Source organism: Macaca fascicularis, chromosome 2, assembly GCF_037993035.2.
Source record: "Macaca fascicularis isolate 582-1 chromosome 2, T2T-MFA8v1.1".
Classification (NCBI taxonomy): domain Eukaryota; kingdom Metazoa; phylum Chordata; class Mammalia; order Primates; family Cercopithecidae; genus Macaca; species Macaca fascicularis.
Window position 1 is genome coordinate 76,583,754 of NC_088376.1, and position 18,711 is coordinate 76,602,464.

Sequence of the window (18,711 nt, forward strand, 5' to 3'; positions counted from 1 at the left end):
GATTAGACAATGAAGGTTGGCTTTTTTGAAAAATTGAGTTTCATTTGCCAAAAAAGGAGATCAGTGCCAATTTAAAAAGCCAAATGCAGTGATAGTCACTGCTTTTCAAAGAAAGTGTGTATGAGGGCTGGAGGGAATTCCTCTATTATTTATTTTTATGAATGCCTCTCAGCAGATGATGTCTATTCCTGCAGAGCTACACAAATATTATCTTGAACATAAGTTTTTCAGAAAAATGAAAAAAGTCTATTGCTTCAGTCAAAAATTATGTGCTGTATCAAGACAATAAAGCCTATGTAGCTTTATTGTTCTATTGGCAGTCAATTGTTAAATTACCAGTCTGTTTGTAACCTAATGAGCATTCCACAAGCTCCTTCTGTTATACCTTTGCTACTGAGAAAAGTAAAATAGAGAATTGAGCAATCATTTGATTGAGTAACTGATCCCAAATTCCCACAATAAAGACAATTATAATTATTTTGCAAATTGACATAAACATAAAATACGTACCTTTAGAACATAAAATTCAATTACATCAGTCAAACAAATATGTTCAGCATTTTTATTTCTGTGTTTATAATTTAAAAAGAAACTTAGAATCAAACAATGTAAGGATGCCCACTTTCGTCCCTCTATTTAATGTAACAATGGACTCCTCACCAGGGAAATTAGGCAACAACTAAATAAATGAAATACATTGAAATTGGAAAAAAAAAAAAAACTAAAATTATTTATTTTAAAGACATTATCTTACACACAGAAAATCCTAAAAATGTGGAAAAAACTAGTAGGGCTCAGTTCTAATTTAAATTCAGCAATGTTGCAGAATACAAAATCAACACATGAAATTTAGCTGCATATTATTTTTCACTAATAATGAACAATCTGAAAAGGAAATATAAAAAAAAGATTCATTTACTTAGAAATAAATGTAACCAAACAGGCTAAAGACATGGACTCTAAAAACTACAAAATGAAGCTGACAGAAATTAAAGAAGATATAAATAAATGGAAATCCATCTTCATTGATTAGAATAATGTTAAAATGTCAATACTACATAATATGATCCATAGATTTAGTGAAAATCCTTATCAAAATTTCAGTGGTGTTTTTTGCAGAAACAGAAAAATACATCCTAAAGTTTGCATGGAATCTCAAGGGACCTGAAGAGCCAAAACAATCTTGAGAAACAACACACTTGTAGGTCTTATGTGCCTTACTTTCAGAATTTATTACAAAACTACAGTAATCAAAACAGTGTGGTACAGGCATAAATACTAACTGGCAGTAATAGACAGTCCAGAAATCAAGCCCTGAATTCATAATCCAGTTATTTTTTGAAGGTGTGTCAAAATTATTCAATGGGAAAAGAACAGTGTTTTCAACAATTTTGCTTGGGAAAACTTACATCTACATGCAAAAGTTGGATATTTATATTACACCATGTACAAAATTTAACTCAAAATGTATCAAATACCTAAACATAAGAGCTAAAATATAAAACTCTTAAGAGAAAATGTGAATAAAAAATTCATGACATTGAGTTTGGCAATTATTTTACAGATAGGACTTAAAAAATACAGATAACAAAAAAGAAGAACTAGATAAATTGGCCTTGATGAAAATCAAAAACTTTCATTCATCAAAGGACACAATTAATCGAGTGAAAAGTAAACTGCTATAATTTGAATATGGCTTGTTCCCACCAAAACTCACATTGATGCTTGGTCCCCAGTGAGACATTGTTGAGATATTGTGCCTTTAAGAGGTGATTAGATCATTAAGAGAGGTTAATGTCCTTTTTGCAAGAGTAAATTCTTGCTCTCCTGAGACTGGTTTAGTTACCCTGGCTGTTATAAAATGAGGCTGTCTCTCATGTCTGGTCTCTTAACAACACCTGCTCCTGCTTCTGTTTCTCTATATTTTCATACAGTACAAAGCCCTTACCAGAAGCTTCCAGATGCAGCTCTCCAGTCTTGAACTTTCCAGCCTGGAGAACCACGTGCTCAATAAACCTCTTTCCTTTATAAATGACACTGTCTCAGGTATTCTATTATAGCAACACAAAATGGAGTAAGACAGAATTGATACTGAGAAGAGGGACAATGTTAGAGAGATACCTGAAAATATAAAATGTGTAACTGGATAATTAATAGTGACTGGAAGAATTTGGAGAAGCAGGCTAGAAAAAGCCTGTATTGCAATGAAGACAACATTAAAGGCAACTTTGGTGAGGACTCAAAAGATGAGAAGACTAGGTAAAGTCTTGAACTTCTTAGAGATTGGTTAAATAGTCTGGCCCGAATGCTGATAGAAATATAAACACGAAAGGCCATTTTGATGAGCTCGCATATGGAAATGATGGATATCTTATTGAAACTGGAGTAAAGATCATTCTTATTACATAGTAGCAAATAACTTGGCTGTATTGTATCTATGCCCTAGGACTTTGTGGAAGACTGAACTTAAGAGTGACAGAAGAGCATATCTGGCAGGAGAAATTTCTAAGTATCAAAATTCTCAGGATGGTGCATGTTTACTTCTAAGTGCTTACAGAGAGCTGCTAAAGAAAACAGAAGAAGAAAAGAAATACTTGGAAAATTTGCATTTGACTATATTGCAGGATAAAAAAGCATTTTCAGGAGAGAAAATCAATTATGTGGCCCAGAGACCACTTGCTAAGGAAATTAATATGTCTAAAATGGAGCCAGTTGCTAATCGTCAAGACAATCAGAAACAGGCCCAAAGGTCATCTCAGAGATCTTTAAGTCTGCAGCTTCCATCACAGACCCAGAGGCCTGTGAGGGCAGAATTGTTTGGGGGATTAAGTCCAAGATGCCCTTCCCCTGTTTGCTGCCCATGGCTGCCTTACAACCCTGCTTCTGCATTCTTACACAGTGCACCTTAGCCACACAGCCATCTTTCTGGTGGCCCCAGGTGTGGTTCCACCCATGGCTCTGTCCCCTGCTTCAGAATATGCAAGTGGCAGATCTTGATGGGGTCCACATAGTGCTAATTCTGTAGGTATACAGAATGCTAGAACAGCAGAGGTATAGTAGGATTCCCTTACATTTCAAAGGATGTATGGACTGCCTGGAAGCCTGGACAGAAACCTGCTGCACAGGTAAAGACACTACAGAGATTCCCCCCGAGAAGAATATCTGTGGAGCCATTAAAATGGGGCTCAAAATCTGTCAAGTCACTAACATTGTGCAATGCCTACCTGGAAAAGACAGGCATTGGTATGAAACTCCAAACCATGAGAGCCGCTGTGCAAACTGCACCAAGCAAAGCTAGAGGGGTGGGGCTGCCTGAGACCTTGGGGGTCCAACCCCTGCACGAGTGTGCTCAGGATGTAGGTCATGGAGTCAATGAACATTATTCTCTAACCTTAAGATTTAATATCTTCCCTGATGGGCTTTTAGCTTGCTTTGAGAAAGTTACCCTGTTCTTCCTATTTCTCCCTTTTAGAATGAGAATGTGTACGCACTTCCTGCTCCACTACTGTACCTTGGGAGCAGATAACTTGTTTTTGATTTTAGAGCCTTACAGCTGGAAGAAGTTTGCCTTGAGTCTCAGATGAGACTTTGGACTTTGGCCTTTTCAGTTGATGCTGGAACAAGTTAAGACTTCGGGGACTATTGTGATGGAATGATTGTATTTTGCATTGTAAAAAGGGAGTGTGTTTTAGGGAAGCCAGAGGGAGAATGGTGTGGTGTGAATATGGTTTGTCTGCACTGAAAGGCATGTCATGTGTTGGTACCCAAGGTAGTACTGTTGGGAGGCAGTGCCTTTAAGATGTGATTAGGACATTAAGAATAATTAATGTTTTTGTTTGTTTGTTTCTTTGTTTCTTTGTTTTTCAGGTGCTCTTTCTTTCTCTCATGAGACTTGATTTGTTATCACACAGCAGACTGTTACACAGTGAGGGTGCTTCTCATGTTTGGTCTCTTTTTACATATGCTTATTTCCCCTTCTGCTTCTTCTCCACGTTGTGATGCAGCATGAGGCTTTCATCAGAAGCTATCCAGATGCAGCTACCCAATCTTGAAGCACCCTTATTGGAGAACCATAAGCTAAATAAAACTCTTTCCTTTACAAATAACACAGTCTCAGGTATTCTGTTATAGTAACACAAAATGGATTAAGATAACAACCTACAGAATGGGAGAAAATAGTTGCAAATTATGCATCTGGTAAGAGGTTAATATCCAAAATATATAAAGTAATCCTAGAATTCAACAGGAAAAAAAATAATCAACCCCATTTAAAAAATAAGCAAATAACTAGAATAGACTTTTCTCTAAAGAGATATACAAATGGACAATAAGTACACACAGAAATGCTCAACATCACTAATAATTGTGGAAATGCAAATCAAAACTACAATGGATCAGGTGCGGTGACTTACACCTGTAACCCCAGCACTTCAGGAGGTGGAGGCGGGTGGATCACCTGAGGTTAGGAGTTTGAACCAGCCTAACCAACATGGTGAAATCCCATCTCTACTAAAGATACAAAATTAGCTGGATGTGGTGGTGCATGCCTGTAATCTCAGCTACTCAGCAGGCTGAGGCAGGAGAATTGCTGGAACCTGGGAGGTGGAGGTTGCAGTGAGCCGAGATCGTGCCATTACACTCCAGCCTGGGCAAAAAGAGAGAAAGTTTGTCTCAAGAAAAAAACAAACAAACAAACAAAAAAACTACCATGAGATATCACCTCACATCCATTAGAATTACTACTATCAAATAAATGGAAAATATTAAGTGCTGGCTAGGATGTAGAGAAATTGGTGTCTTTAAGCACTGGTGGTGGGAATGTAAAATGGTACAGCTACTATGAAAAATAATATAGCAGTTCCTCAAAAAATTAAAAATAATATTACCATATGATCCAGCAATTCTACATCTGTGTATATATCTAAAAGAACTAAAACCAGGATCTCAAAGAAATGTTTGCACACCCATGTTTATAACAGCATAATGCGTAATAGCCAAAAGGTGGAAGCTAGCCCAGCGTCTACTGACGCATGAATGAATAAACAAATGCATTATTTTCATACAATGGAATATTATTCAGCCTAAAAAGGAAGGAAATTCTCATACATGCTACCGACAACATAAATAAATCTTGAGGGTATCATGCCATATGAAATAGCCACGGAAAATACAAATACTATATGACTCCAATTACATGAGGTATACAGAGCTCTCAAATTAAAAAAAGAACACAGAATGGTGGTTGCCAGTGGCTGGAGGAAGGGATAAATGGGGGGTTGTTGTTTCATAAAAATACAGTTTCAGTTTTTCCAAATGAAAAAGTTCTAGACATTGGGTGCACAGCAATGTGAATGTTTTTACTACTGAATTGTATATTTCAAAATGGTTCACATGATACATTTTACGTTGTGTATCTTTTAATACAATTATAAATTGATTTTAACACAATTAGCACAATTAAAACAAATCTTAGAAATGCAAAACTAAAATAAAATAAAAATAAAACTAGAGTTATATTTTATTTTTGTTTAAAAAGTAATGCATCTAACTTGTTTAATTTGTTTTGGGTACAATTTATTCTTTCTATTTACTAAATAAATAGAAATAATAGAATAAATTTCTTTCAGTTTATTTAGAAATATACAAATGTTTGTATGGTTTATGTGAACCAATGTGAATATGGTTTGTTAATTTGCAGACTATGTGAATATGGTTTGTTAATTTGCAGACTATAAGACAATTTTACTTCAGAAATTATGGAAAGTAAGATAATAAGAAAATATAGTTTCAGGTCAGGATTCCAAAGGCCTCAGTATATATTGACCTTAAATATTCAAGAATCCAGTTAATGCTAAAAAGTGCTTCTAGTAACTACATGTATGCATTTATTTTTTTCCCCAAAGAGCTCCGTGTATTTTCCTTAGTTTTTATTACAATAATTAATCCAGTTGGGGGCAGAGTGAAGGGATGAGGAGTTTGTAGCAGTAGTAATACTACTAAGAAGTCAAGCAGCCTTTGAATTACTCCAGATGATGCATCTAAGTCAAACAAAAAACAATGTAGGCAAAATTAAAAATAGATGAACAATTTCTTCTAGAGATTGTTTGAAACAATGACCATTAAAGTTTTAAGCCATAAAGAAGCAGAATAATTTTAAATTTTACGAGCAAAGGAAAATAAGCAAAACCTTTTGGTCCAAAGATATTTTGCTTTTGCAAAACATCAAAACCTTCTGTAGTGTGTAGATGATTTTGCCCAAGTCTAGGCTAATTGTTCTGATCGTGTTCAGAACACGATCTGAGCTAGGCTAAGCTACAATGTTCAGTAGGTTAGGTGTATTAATTGGACTTTTGACTTTGATATTTTCAACTTACAATGGATTTACTGTGACATAACCTCTACTTAACTTGTGGAGCACCTGTAAATGGAAAAAAAAAATACGAATGAAATTTGCAGATATCTTTAACATTCAGGTGCTTTTATAGCTGGAATTTCCATCAAATACTTTGTTTCTCTGGTCCCTTTATATGTTAAGATGTATTTAGGATTTCATAGGAATTAATTATCTAAACCTAATTTTGGCTAATACCTTTGCTCACAAGTACCGTATGTCTTTGACTACTAGGTAAGTTGCAAACACTTTCAGATTTGTTTTCCCAATTCTTCATTTGGGTTTTCATCATTCCTTAATCAGTCATTGTACTCCAAAGATGAGAAGAAAAAATTGACTTTGGAAATGAGGTGGTGTTTTCAAAAACATTTTAGGAAGTTGCCCATTATTAGAAGCAGATACAAATATGGAAATGCAGTAAATGGCATGATCTAGAAATCAGAGTACTTGAGATCATTGATAGAATGAGTCATCTCAGCTTTTAAATGAGGCAAATCTGAAACCTCCAAGTATCCGTGATATTATTTTTTAGAGCAAGAGCTGCTGTGATAAAGGTAGTTCATCACTTCTAAGAAAGATACAAAACCAAATGAAACTGGCACTAACAATACATTTGTTCTTGCTCCAAAAGCTCTCTATTTGTATACCTGCAATCACATACTAATATAATTCTCTACACACATCCTTTTCAAGCATAGAGTTGGATCAAATATTGTATCAATAAACTGCATAGGAGATAGTTTCTTAAGTTTTTGTTTTGTTTTTTGAAAATAGTTTTTTACTATTATTAATTGTGTGTTCCCTGAGATGAGTCCATCATATTGAGGCTTATGACTTATGACTTCACTAAGAGACAGTTTATTGGAGCTACAGGAATGGAAAGTATTGAGCAATGTATGGGGTAGACAAGTAAAAAGAGTAAATGTGGAACATGCCTTTTAGAAGTTTATGCTGATGGAAGAAAAGAGGACAGGGCAATAATGGTTAGATGACAATATGGGGTGACTTTTATAGTAAAAAGGTTATGATTTATAATTTTGGTAAAAAATTATCAGAAAATATTGAAACAAGTATAATTGAGGAAGAATATTTTACAGAATATGAGAGTATGTAATCTAATAAGAGCTTTGGAATATAGGGTTAGACTGTGTAGTTAAAAAAAAAAAATGTTCGGTGTTTGTCTCAATTTTCTGGCACAGAGTTTCTAAAACCCTTGTCACTTACTGTCTTTTTTAACTTTAATGAGATTCAGGAAGATTCCCTCGATAGCTTCAGGATGAGGTCTGATCATCAAAAAGACTAAGACAAAATTAAAGGGTTTGGACTTTTAGCACAATACTCTAAGCTCCAGGGAGCGGAGAGGGACTGGTGATTGAGTTCAATCACCAATGGCCAAGGGTTAATCAATTATATTTATATAATGAAATCTTTATTCAAACAGGAAAAATGTAAACGACAGGAGCCTGGGAGCTTTTGGGTTGGTGAAAACATGCAAGTATGGGAAAGGCGATGTGCCCTGAGAAGCATAGAAGCAGCACCTACAATCTCTCCCCCAACCCTATACCTCGCCCTGTGCATCTCATCCATTTGGCTATTCCTGAGTTGAAACATTTATAATAAAAGAGTAAACATAGATCATGTGTTTTTATGAATTTTGTGAACTGTTCTAGATAATGAACATAAATGGAAATAGTGTGAACCCTCAAATTTCCATTAGCTGAATTTGTAGGTAATGTTAGAATCAAATTGAAGTGTTGAATATCTAGTTGGTGCTGAAGAATTCAAGAATTGCTCGGTATGGAAAAGGCAAACATCTGGTGTCAGAAGTGGTGTTGGGAAACACTGTCTCCAGCTGAAAGAGAGAAATTTCTTTCTTTGACAATCAAGGCAAAGAAGTATAGTTGCGTATATAAGTATATATTTTTAGATATGACATTTCATGCTCAGAGTTCTTCATGTGTGTGTGTGTGTGTCTGTGTGTGTTTGTGTGTGTATGAAAGAGTAGGCTAAATTACATGGTAAATATAAATGCCGCAGACTGTTAAGGAGCATAAGAAAAATGAAGCAAATTTTCATTAAGCAAGATAGGAGAGGAAGCAGTTAAGAGACAGTTAAAAAGTTTTCCAAACAATTTTTAGCACTTCATCAAAGTTAGAGAGCATATATATATTTGCAGTGGTACTGGCATGTGTAGTACATAGTTTTTTCCAAGCGCTCTTGGTGGTTTAATTCCTGACAAATGTCTATGCCGTACCAAAATTAATTTGCTCTTTCATTTTTATTAATTTCAAATGTATCGAGTATATATTATTTGCCAGTCACTGAGTTAGACACAGGAAATATACAACAAATGAAAATTAGTTGTCATTTACATCAGTTAAGATTCAATCAGAATTAATAAGGAAGATCACAAATAGGATAAAGCTGCACTACATCAGCTGAAGCTGTCTTTTGCTCATTTTCTTATCAGCTTATTCACTTGTTTAATATGAAGCTTTAAGAGTTATTTGTATATTTTGGAGAAATCTACTTTATCGTTTCAAATTCCAATTATTACCTGTTGGTGTAAAGAAATGAAATTGGCTTTCACATATTAATCTTGTATCTTGCAACCTTATTCTAGTTGCTTTTTAGTTCCAGGAATTTATGTTTTTCTCTTTTCTTTTAGATTTTGTACACAGACAATCATGTCATCTTCAAACAAATAGAGGATTATTTATTTCCAATCTGTATAACATTTCTTTCCTTTTCTTGTCTTGTTGTGTGACAAGATTGTCCTTCTTCCAGGACAATATAGAAAAGCAGTGAGAGTGGGTATCTTTCCCTTGTCCTAATCTTACCAGGGAAGTTTCAAGTTTCTCACCCTTAAGTAGGATGTTATCTGTAGGTATTTTGTAGACATTCTTCATCAAATTTACAAAGTTTTCAATTTTCCTAGTGTACTGAGAGTTTATCTTCAATGGGTGTGGTATTTACAATCCTTTTTTTTCCCTCTGTCTATTAAGATAATATGATTCTTGTTCTTCAGTTTGTTGATGTAATGGATTACATTACTTGATTTTCCAACATTGAACTAGCCTTGCATGTGAGATAAATCCCACTCGGTGGTGGTGTGTAATTATTTTTGCCCATTGTTGGATTTGATTTTGCTTGTTAAAGATTTTTGTATCTATGTTCATGAAAGACTCAGGTCTGTAGTTTTCTAATAATGTCTTTGTTTGATTTTGGTATGAGGGTAATGCTAGACTTACAGAATGAGTTATGAAGTTTTCTTTCTTCTCTAATGAAGCAGCATCATTGTCTGGGTAAATACCCAGGGTTTGTCATCTCGCACCAAGAATATTAATGACACTGACACACACACGGAATGGGTTAAGGTGCGGAAAGTTTAATAGGCAGAAGAAAGAAGAGAGGAGAGCAGCTCTCTCTTTTGCAACAGAGACATGTCCGAAAAAGGAAAACGCAGCAGACTGCAGCAGATTTTATAGGCAGACTTGAGGAGGCAATATCTGATTTACATAGGGCGTACAGATTGGTTTGAACAGTTGTGACATTTACATAGCATGGGGAAAGCTGGTCCACCCACCTTAATCTTATTAAGCAAATGGGCTTTCCACTTGGCCAAGGTCATCTTGTCTGCTCCTTATTGTACATGTGGCTGACAAAGAGAAGATGGAGCCACCATATTGATCATGCCTAGTCCCAGGTGCATTTTTTCCTATTGGCACAACTGCAGGCATTTACCTGTGCAAGCTTCCAGCTTTTTTATGTCTGCAGCTCGATATTACAGGTGCTCTTTGTTAGAAAAAAAATGATTTGGGGGCTGCTTTTCATTAAAAGTTAAATCTTACTGAGGACTACCCTCAGTAACTGCCCTCACTTCCTTACCCTCACTGCCTACGTAATTTCTTTTTAACTCCTTTATCCCTGTCTTTAAAAAGATATTGTAGATAATTGACATAATGTCTTCTTACATATATGTAAGAATTTACTAGCGAATTCATTTGGGCCTAGTACTTTCTGTTTTAGAAAGTTATTAATTATTGATTCCATTTTTAAAATAAATAATATGTCTATCAAGACTGTCTAATTTTTCTTTGGAAGTGTGTGTCTTAAAAGAGTTGTTCCATTTAATTAAATTTGTAGGCACAAAGTTGTTCATAATATTCTTTTATTATTCTTTATTAAAAACTTTTAGGTTCGGGTTTGCATGTGCAGGTTTGCTATATAGGTAAACTATGTGTCGTGGAGGTTTGGTGAAAAAAATTATTTCATCACCCAGGTGATAAGTATAGTGTCTAATAGGTGGTTTTTCAATCCTTAGCCTCCTCCCAGCCTCCACCCTGAGGCCCTGGTGTTCCCTTCTTTTTATCCATATGTACTCAGTGTTTAGCTTCCACTTATAAGTGAGAACATGCTGTGTTTGGTTTTCTGTTTTGTGTTAGTAGGCTTAGGATAATGGTCTCCAGTTCCATCTACGTCACTGCAAAAGACACAATTTCATTCTTTTTATGGCTGTGTGGTATTTCATGTTATATATATATACAACATTTTTTTTTTAATCCAGCCTGGCATTGATGGGCATTCATGTTGATTCTGTCTTTGCTATTGTGAATAGTGCTGTAATGAACATACGCATGCATGTGTCTTCATGGTATAATAATAATTATATTCCTTTGGGAATATATACCCAATGATGGAATTGCTGGGTCAAATGGTAATTCTGCTTTATGTTCTTTGAGAAATCACCAAACTGCTTTTCACAATGACTGACTAAGAGTTTGCATTCCCGCTGGCAGTTAATAAGTGCTCCCATTTCTCTGCAAGCTCATCAGCACCTGTTATTTTTTGACTTTTTAATGTTAAAAATAGTCATTCTGACTGATGTGAGAGATAGCTTAATTTCATTGTGGTCTGAGAACAGACATTGTATGACTTTTATTTGTTTTAAATTGTTAAAGTGTATTTTATGGCCCAAAACGTGATCTATTTTGGTGAATGTTCTATGTGAACTTGAAAATAATGTGTAACCTGCTATTGTTCGATGAGGTAGTCTATCGATGTCAATTATATACAGTTGATTGAGAGTGCTGTTGAGCTTTGATACCTACTGATTTTTATTTCAACTGTGGAATTAATGATTGTGTAGTTGCTGGGGATATGTCCACTTCTGATAGAGGATTGTTAAATGTTTCCAGCTATAACAGTAGATTCATCTATTTCTCCTTACAGTTGTTGTATCCGTTTTGCCTCATGTATTCATGCTCTGTTGTTATGTCCATATACATTAAGGATTATTACGTCTTCTTGAAATATTAATCCCTTTATCATTATGTAACACCCCTCTTTGAAAACTGGCTTTCTGAAGATAAGGGTTTAAGAGGAGGAGAGATTTCAGGAGTAGATGAGATAATGAGTTTAGCATTACACATGTGTAATTTGAGCTGCGTTAGGTGCATACTGGTAGAAATGTCAGATAAACAGTTGGATATTTGTGTTTGAAGCTCTAATAAGAGGTCAGATATGAAGATATAGATCAGTGGTTCTCATATCCTAGTGCACATCAAAGCACCAGGAGATCTTGTTAAAATGGAGCTTTCAGAGTCCCATTTCCTACAATCTTGATTTCTGAGGCTCATCCTTAACAACTGAAAAGTAGTTTCATCAGCCAAGCTGGAGTTATTTTGAAAAATATTTTGGAGAAAATATCAGCATATAGAAATATAACATTGTTGAGATTGTGAGAATAAAAGAGTTTACTTAAGCAAAGTGGAAAATTATCATAGTTAAAACTAGAACAGCAATAAAGAGGATAAACATTGAACAGACTAGCTGAGAAAGATGATCCCTCAAAGGCAACTGGAAATTTGGGGGAAGAGAAAGTTCTGAGGAACACCAAGAGCTTGGGAAGGAGTCATGAAAGTCACTCTTGACTTCCGCGAGTGAAAAATGAAAACTAGTGCCAGATGCAGCAGATAATTCAAGAATGACATCTACCTATAAATGTAATTTGGTTTATCAATAAGCCATTTGTAAGGCCAATTTTCAACTAAGACAAGGTAATGGAGGGAGTGTTTTAAGAAATTTATTCATTTATTCATCTATTTTTGTTGATTTCTTATCATAAGTCAGACTTTATTCTAACCACTGGGAAGGTAACTTGAACAGGAAAAAAAAAAAATGAATTTACATTCAAATGACAGAGAATTAACAACAATAACAAAAGGTAAATACATAGTGACTTGTATGGTGACCAGTGCTATAAAGACTAATAAAGCAGGAAAAAATGTAGTGCCAAGAGAAGAAGAATTACTGTTTTACGTAGGGTAGTCACAGATGCATCTCTAGTAAGATGGGATTTGCAGTGAGATAAAGGAAGCGTAGAAATAAGCCATACATAAATCTGGAAAAAAGAGCATGACAGAAAAAACAAAAACAAAAACAAAAACAAACAGCAAAATGTAAAGGCCCTGTAAAGGCCCTGTGTTGTATGGATATGTGAACTGTTTCAACATCAGCAAGGAGATGAGCGTGGGTGAAAAGTAGAGTGGTAGGAGATAGGATAGAATGATAGTAGGGTTCTAGAGCATGTAAGGTCTTTCAGGATTTTGCAAGTTATTTGACTTTTATTCTGAATAAAAGTTTTGCAAAGAGGAGTAAAATTATATGCCTTATGTCTTAATATGATTAATCTGAATATTGGTTGAGAGTAGACTATAAAGAGTTAAGAGCAAATAAAGGGTTTCCATATAAAATTTATTAAAATTTCAGTGAGAGGTGGTGGTTGGGACCAAGAGGATCAAAAGAAGTAGTAAGAAGCTACTGAAATTGTTGTGTATACTGAAGGCAGCACGACATTCATTCAATGGTGAACAGGATGAATATTGTGAAATGATAACTTCAAGAATAATTCCAAATATTTAAGCCTAAGAAGCCGAAAGGGTTGAATGATTATTTACTTAAATAATGGGGATGACTATGATGGGGACAGGAATGGATTAGATATTCAGTATTTGAAATGTTATGTTTAAGGAAACTGTTTAAACACCCAAGTAGTATTGTTAAAAACAAAATTAAATATATGAGTCTAGAGTTCAAGGAAGAGTTAGGGCTGGGGATATACATTTGGGAGCCATTATCATATAGACACCATGAGTTTGGATCAAGTCACCTAAAATGTTAGTAAAAAGAGAGAAGAAAAAAGGTCCATGAACTGAGACCTGGGCCACTTTAGAAGTTAAGTAGTTGAATCATACGCTATTTCACTTTTTAATTTTTTGAGGAACCTCGTAACTGTTCTCTATAGTGGTTGCACTAATTTATATTCCTATCTATGTTAAGTGAAATAAGTCAGGCACAGAAAGACATGTTCTCAATTATTTGTAGAATCTAAAAATATGTATAAAAAAATTAAACTCATGGATATAGAGTGTAGAAGGATCTTTACCAGAGGCTGGGAGGAGTACCAGGGAGCTGGGTGGCAAGGAGGTGGCAATGGTTAATAGGTACCAAAAACAGAAAGAATGAATAATACCTACAATTTGATAGCACAACAGGGTGATAATAGTCAGTAATAGCTTAACTGTACATTTTAAAATAACTTAAAAAGTGTAATTGGATTGCTTGTAACTCAAAGGATAAATACTTGAGAGGATGGATACCCCATTCCCCATGACATGCTTATGCCACATTGCATGCCTTATCAAAATATCTTATGTACCCCACAAATAAATACACCTACCATGTACCAACAAAATTCAAAAATTAAAAAAAAATTAATAAAAAAGAAGTTAAGTAGTTGATCAAGGAGACAGAAAAAAAGATTGAGAGGATACGGTCAGAGATACAGGAAAAGACTTTGAGCTACTGGGCTATTCCTAATAGCACACACATATTTTGCTATTTCTTCCATTTAAAAACTCATACTAATTTCATGTTTTCTTCCAGCTCTCCTCACATTTTCCCCATCTCTGTAAGTAACACTTCCTGAAATTGTAGTCTTTTCTCCCTGTTTCCTGTTTATCTCTTACCATTCCCTCATGGGCTTACTTCAAGTGGGCTTTTAGTCCAAAAATCTATCACAAATGTACATTCCAAGTTCTTAAATAATCTACCAAGCCCCAGAGATCTGGCTTTCTTTTTTTAAAGTTTCTTTGAGTCAGGGTCTCACCCTGCCACCCAGGCTAGAGAGCAGAGGCCAAATGATGGCTCACTGCAGCCTCAAACTTCTTGACTCAAGCAGTCCTCCTGCCTCAGCCTCCCAAAGTACTGGGGTTACAGGTATGAGCCACCTTGCCTGGCCTGTTACTTCTTTGATATTGTGCCCTTGTTCAGATTTATTTGTCCTCAGCCACATTGCCTTTGTGTTTTTTTTTTTTTTTTTTTTTTGAGACGGAGTCTCCCTTTGTTGCCTAGACGGGAGTGACAGGAGTTCAATGGCGCGATCTCGGCTCACTGCAAGCTCCGCCTCCCGGGTTCAAGCCATTCTCCTGCCTCAGCCTCCTGAGTAGCTGGGACTACAGGCGCCCGCCACCTCGCCTGGCTAATTTTTTGTAATTTTAGTAGAGACGGGGTTTCACCGTATTAGCCAGGATGGTCTCGATCTCCTCACCTCGTGATCCGTCCGCCTCCGCCTCCCAAAATGTTGGGATTACAGGTGTGAACCCACATTGCCTTTCTTAATGTTTCTCCCTGATGTAATTATTACACATGGTATGACTTTCCCAGAACATCACATCTACCCCATGAATATATACACCTACTATACACCCGTAACAACTGAAAATAATAATTAACTTAAAAAAATTGAGCATGTTCTTGAATTAGAACTTCTATAATTGCTCTTCCCTCTTCCTGGAAAGTTATTCTCTCAGGTGTCCACGTGGTGTAATTTATATTTTTTTCAGGCCTTTACTCATTTTCTCAGTGAGATTCTACCTGGTCACTCTATTTAAAATTGCCAACATTATTTTCTCTTTAATCAATTTATACACCATATATTTTACTTAATACTCCTTGCTTATTGTTTTTTCAGCCAAAAATAGAAAGTGAATTCCGTATTTTCTATCTATAGAACAGTGACTGACACATAATTATCACTCAATACATTGTTGCTGACAAATACATAATGAATATAACCTCTTTCTTTTGCATGACCAGCATCTTCCGCTTTTCTAGATAATTCCTATCAGCATAGAAACATGATTTTAATATTACTCATCTTTTAAAAAATATATTATAAACCTTTAACTTCCCATGTTTACCACTGATTTTTCCTGATCTTATAATAGCAAAACTTAATCTAAAATGTATATTTTTATAATTGCTATTTCCTCTTCCTAACGTCTCTTCCATGCCGTATGTGACTAAAATCAGCCTTCCAATTACACCTGTCCACTTGTCTCTTGTGACTTTTTCATTGTCAAAGAACATTCACATCTTCATTCTCTTTGTATTCAAACCACAGCAGTATTCAATATAATTGGACATTCCCTACTTCTTGACACACACTCTCCTGGCTTTTAAGATGACATATTTATACTTGCTGTCTCAGGTTTTGCTGGTTTGTACCAGTCTGTCTTCTGTATGCCTGATAGGCATAACCTACTTTATAATCCTGTTTTTCACCTTCAGAGAGGTATAGGAACATTTTCAGATTCCTTTTAATCAGAGGAGACTCATAGTTGGCACACTACAAAATTATAGAAATATGTTCAAATGTGTTATAGGCTAAAATACGAAAAATGTTTACCATATCTTCCCAGGTCTAATTTATTAGTAAATATTATCTGCTTTACCTTCAAAATATATTTTATATCCATTTGTCTGTTTATCTTTACTGCTTAGTTCAAGCTACCTTCATCTTTTATGTGGAATATTGAAATAGCTATGCGATCTTTTGTGGCCACATTTGCCCCTGTTCCATACATTTCTACACAGTCCTAGAATGGTCTTTAAAAAAAATATATTGATATTAGAGAGAGTGGTGGCTTGTGCCCATGATCCCAGCTACTGGGGAGGCTGGGCTGGGTGGATCACTTGAGGCAAGACCAGCATGGGCAACATAACAAGACCTCATTGCTAACAAAAATTAAAAATAGCTGGGCATGGGGGTGCATGACTATATTCCTAGCCACTTGGTAGACTGAGACAGGAGGATCACTGAAGCCTAGGAGTTGAGGCTGCAGTGAGCTACGATTGTGCCACTGCACTCCAGTTTGGATGACAAGGTGAGACGGTCTCAGATAGATAGATACATAGATAGATAGATAGATAGATAGATAGATAGATAGATAGATAGAGAGAGACAGATAGATATAAATAGGTATTCAACCACTCAGAATACACAGTGGTGTTCCACTGCACTTCTACTAAGTCTAAATCCTTACCATGATATACAAGGTTCTAGAAGATCTGGTTCTCTTAACTTGATATCAGTCTCAAGAAACTCCTATAATTTGCCTATCAAGGATTTTCATGCCCTAAATCTTTGCTTGATTTTTCCCGTTGCTGCAAGATTCTACTCCTGACAATACCCCTATGAAAACATAAGGCTAATTCCTTGTTATCATTCAGTTCTCATCTTAAAAGTACTTTCTCATATAAATCTTGCCTAATCAAAATAATTAGCCTCTCTTTCATCAGCCCATCGTGTTATTCTATCACTCTGTTTTATTTTATTTTTTCTTCATGGGACTTAAATTGTTGTATTTTGATATTTTTCTGTTCTCTTCACTCTAGAATGAAAGCCAAGCATATTCCATCATTTCCTAGAACCTAGATAGAGCACATACAGGAACTAGCAAAATAAGGTAAATTTTTAGTTTTAATTCAAAGATAACATTTAGTTGAGGAATGAAGTGAAAATTCTCCTTTCTCTTTTTTGGAACATGGGTACGGTCAGCAGCCTCCAAGATGACTCCTAAAGATTCCTACCACTTAGTATTTATACTCTTATGTAATTCTTTCCCCTTGAGGGTGGCTGATTTAATGATTTGTTTCTAATAAACAAAATATTACAAAAGTGATGGGGTGTCATTTCTGATTAGGTTACAAAAGACTGTGGTCTGGTTTGGGTGCCTTGTCTTACACTCTCATTCTCTCATTCACTTGTTCTGAGGGAATCAAGCTACAGTGTTTTAAGGTGCTCATATGTCAAAGAACTGATGTTTTCAGCCAGGATCCAGCAAGGACCTGAGGTCATCCAAAAGGCATGTGAGTTTGGAAGAAATCTTTCCCCAGCTGAGATCTGAGATAATTGCAACACTGGAGTGCAATTTCCTGAGAGATGTTGAGCCAGAACCACCACACTGAGCAAAACAAGATTCCTAACCTGAGAGAAACCTGAGAGAACTGTGAGATGATAAACACTTTGTTTTAAACCAATATATTTTAGAAAATTTATCACACAATGATAGATAACAAATACATACAATGGAAACATCTTCGGTATTCTAGACTTGGGTAGGGTGGTTAGTAGGATATTTTCTTTAGTCAGAAGTCAGAATAAGTAAAGGAAATTAACAATCAATAGTTCAGAGAAGGCCGTAAGATAGAAACTTGCTAAGGAAACACTGTACCTATCTTTATATAGAGAGAGATGTAATTTTAGTAAAATATATATATATATATATTCTCTCTCTCTCTCTCTCTCTCTATATATATATATATATATATATATATATATATCTTTCAGGTTCTCCTTCTCCAGCCACTTACTAAGCTATAATGATAATAAAGGGACAAAGAGACTGGGAATTGAACATCAATCATAATGAAATGGCTCCATAATTCAAAGACAAAAAAACCCATGGTTTCCTTTTTGGATTTAAAGAAGCAATAAACATTTACCAAATAAACCAATAAACAATAATATACTTTTACATAGCCTAAGATAAAAGCCATTTGTCTATATTATGGTTCTGATAAAAATATACAATTCTCACTCACAAAAAGATTTTATCATGGGATCAGGAGCAACTACAGGTGTTTATTTCCAGTCAGAATAACTGAAAAATTTCAACTGGACTTCCAATGTTTATATAAACCTGGTTGCTTCTACAGAAAAGTAAATAGTTTAATTACCCTTTGCCACGATTCCTGTTTGGAAAGTTAGCTTTCTGAAAGTATTGATGGGTGTATATTTCAGGGACATTAAATAATGAAACAGAAAATTACATGACTTGTCAGTTCATTATGCTAAAAAGATTTAAAAGGTAAATCAGATTTTATAAATCATAGCAAATGTACACACTGAAGGATTCAACACATCTTTAGAACACTTCAAGTATATGAGGAGAAAAAATGTAACTTTATTCTTG

At 35.2% G+C, this 18,711-nt stretch overlaps 1 long non-coding RNA gene across 14 annotated transcripts in view; it reads left to right on the forward strand.

Annotated features, from left to right (window-relative positions):
• The window catches only part of LOC123571866 (uncharacterized), a 320,426-nt gene that overhangs the window by 267,009 nt on the left and 34,706 nt on the right, over positions 1-18,711 (forward strand). For 5 of the 14 annotated variants that reach the window (XR_012431813.1, XR_012431808.1, XR_012431809.1 and 2 more), the window contains one exon: positions 3,868-4,103. The exons of the other annotated variants lie outside the window; for them this stretch is intronic. This is a non-coding gene — a long non-coding RNA (uncharacterized lncRNA). Of the gene's footprint in view, positions 1-3,867; positions 4,104-18,711 lie in introns of those variants that run through there. 14 annotated transcript variants of the gene reach the window in all.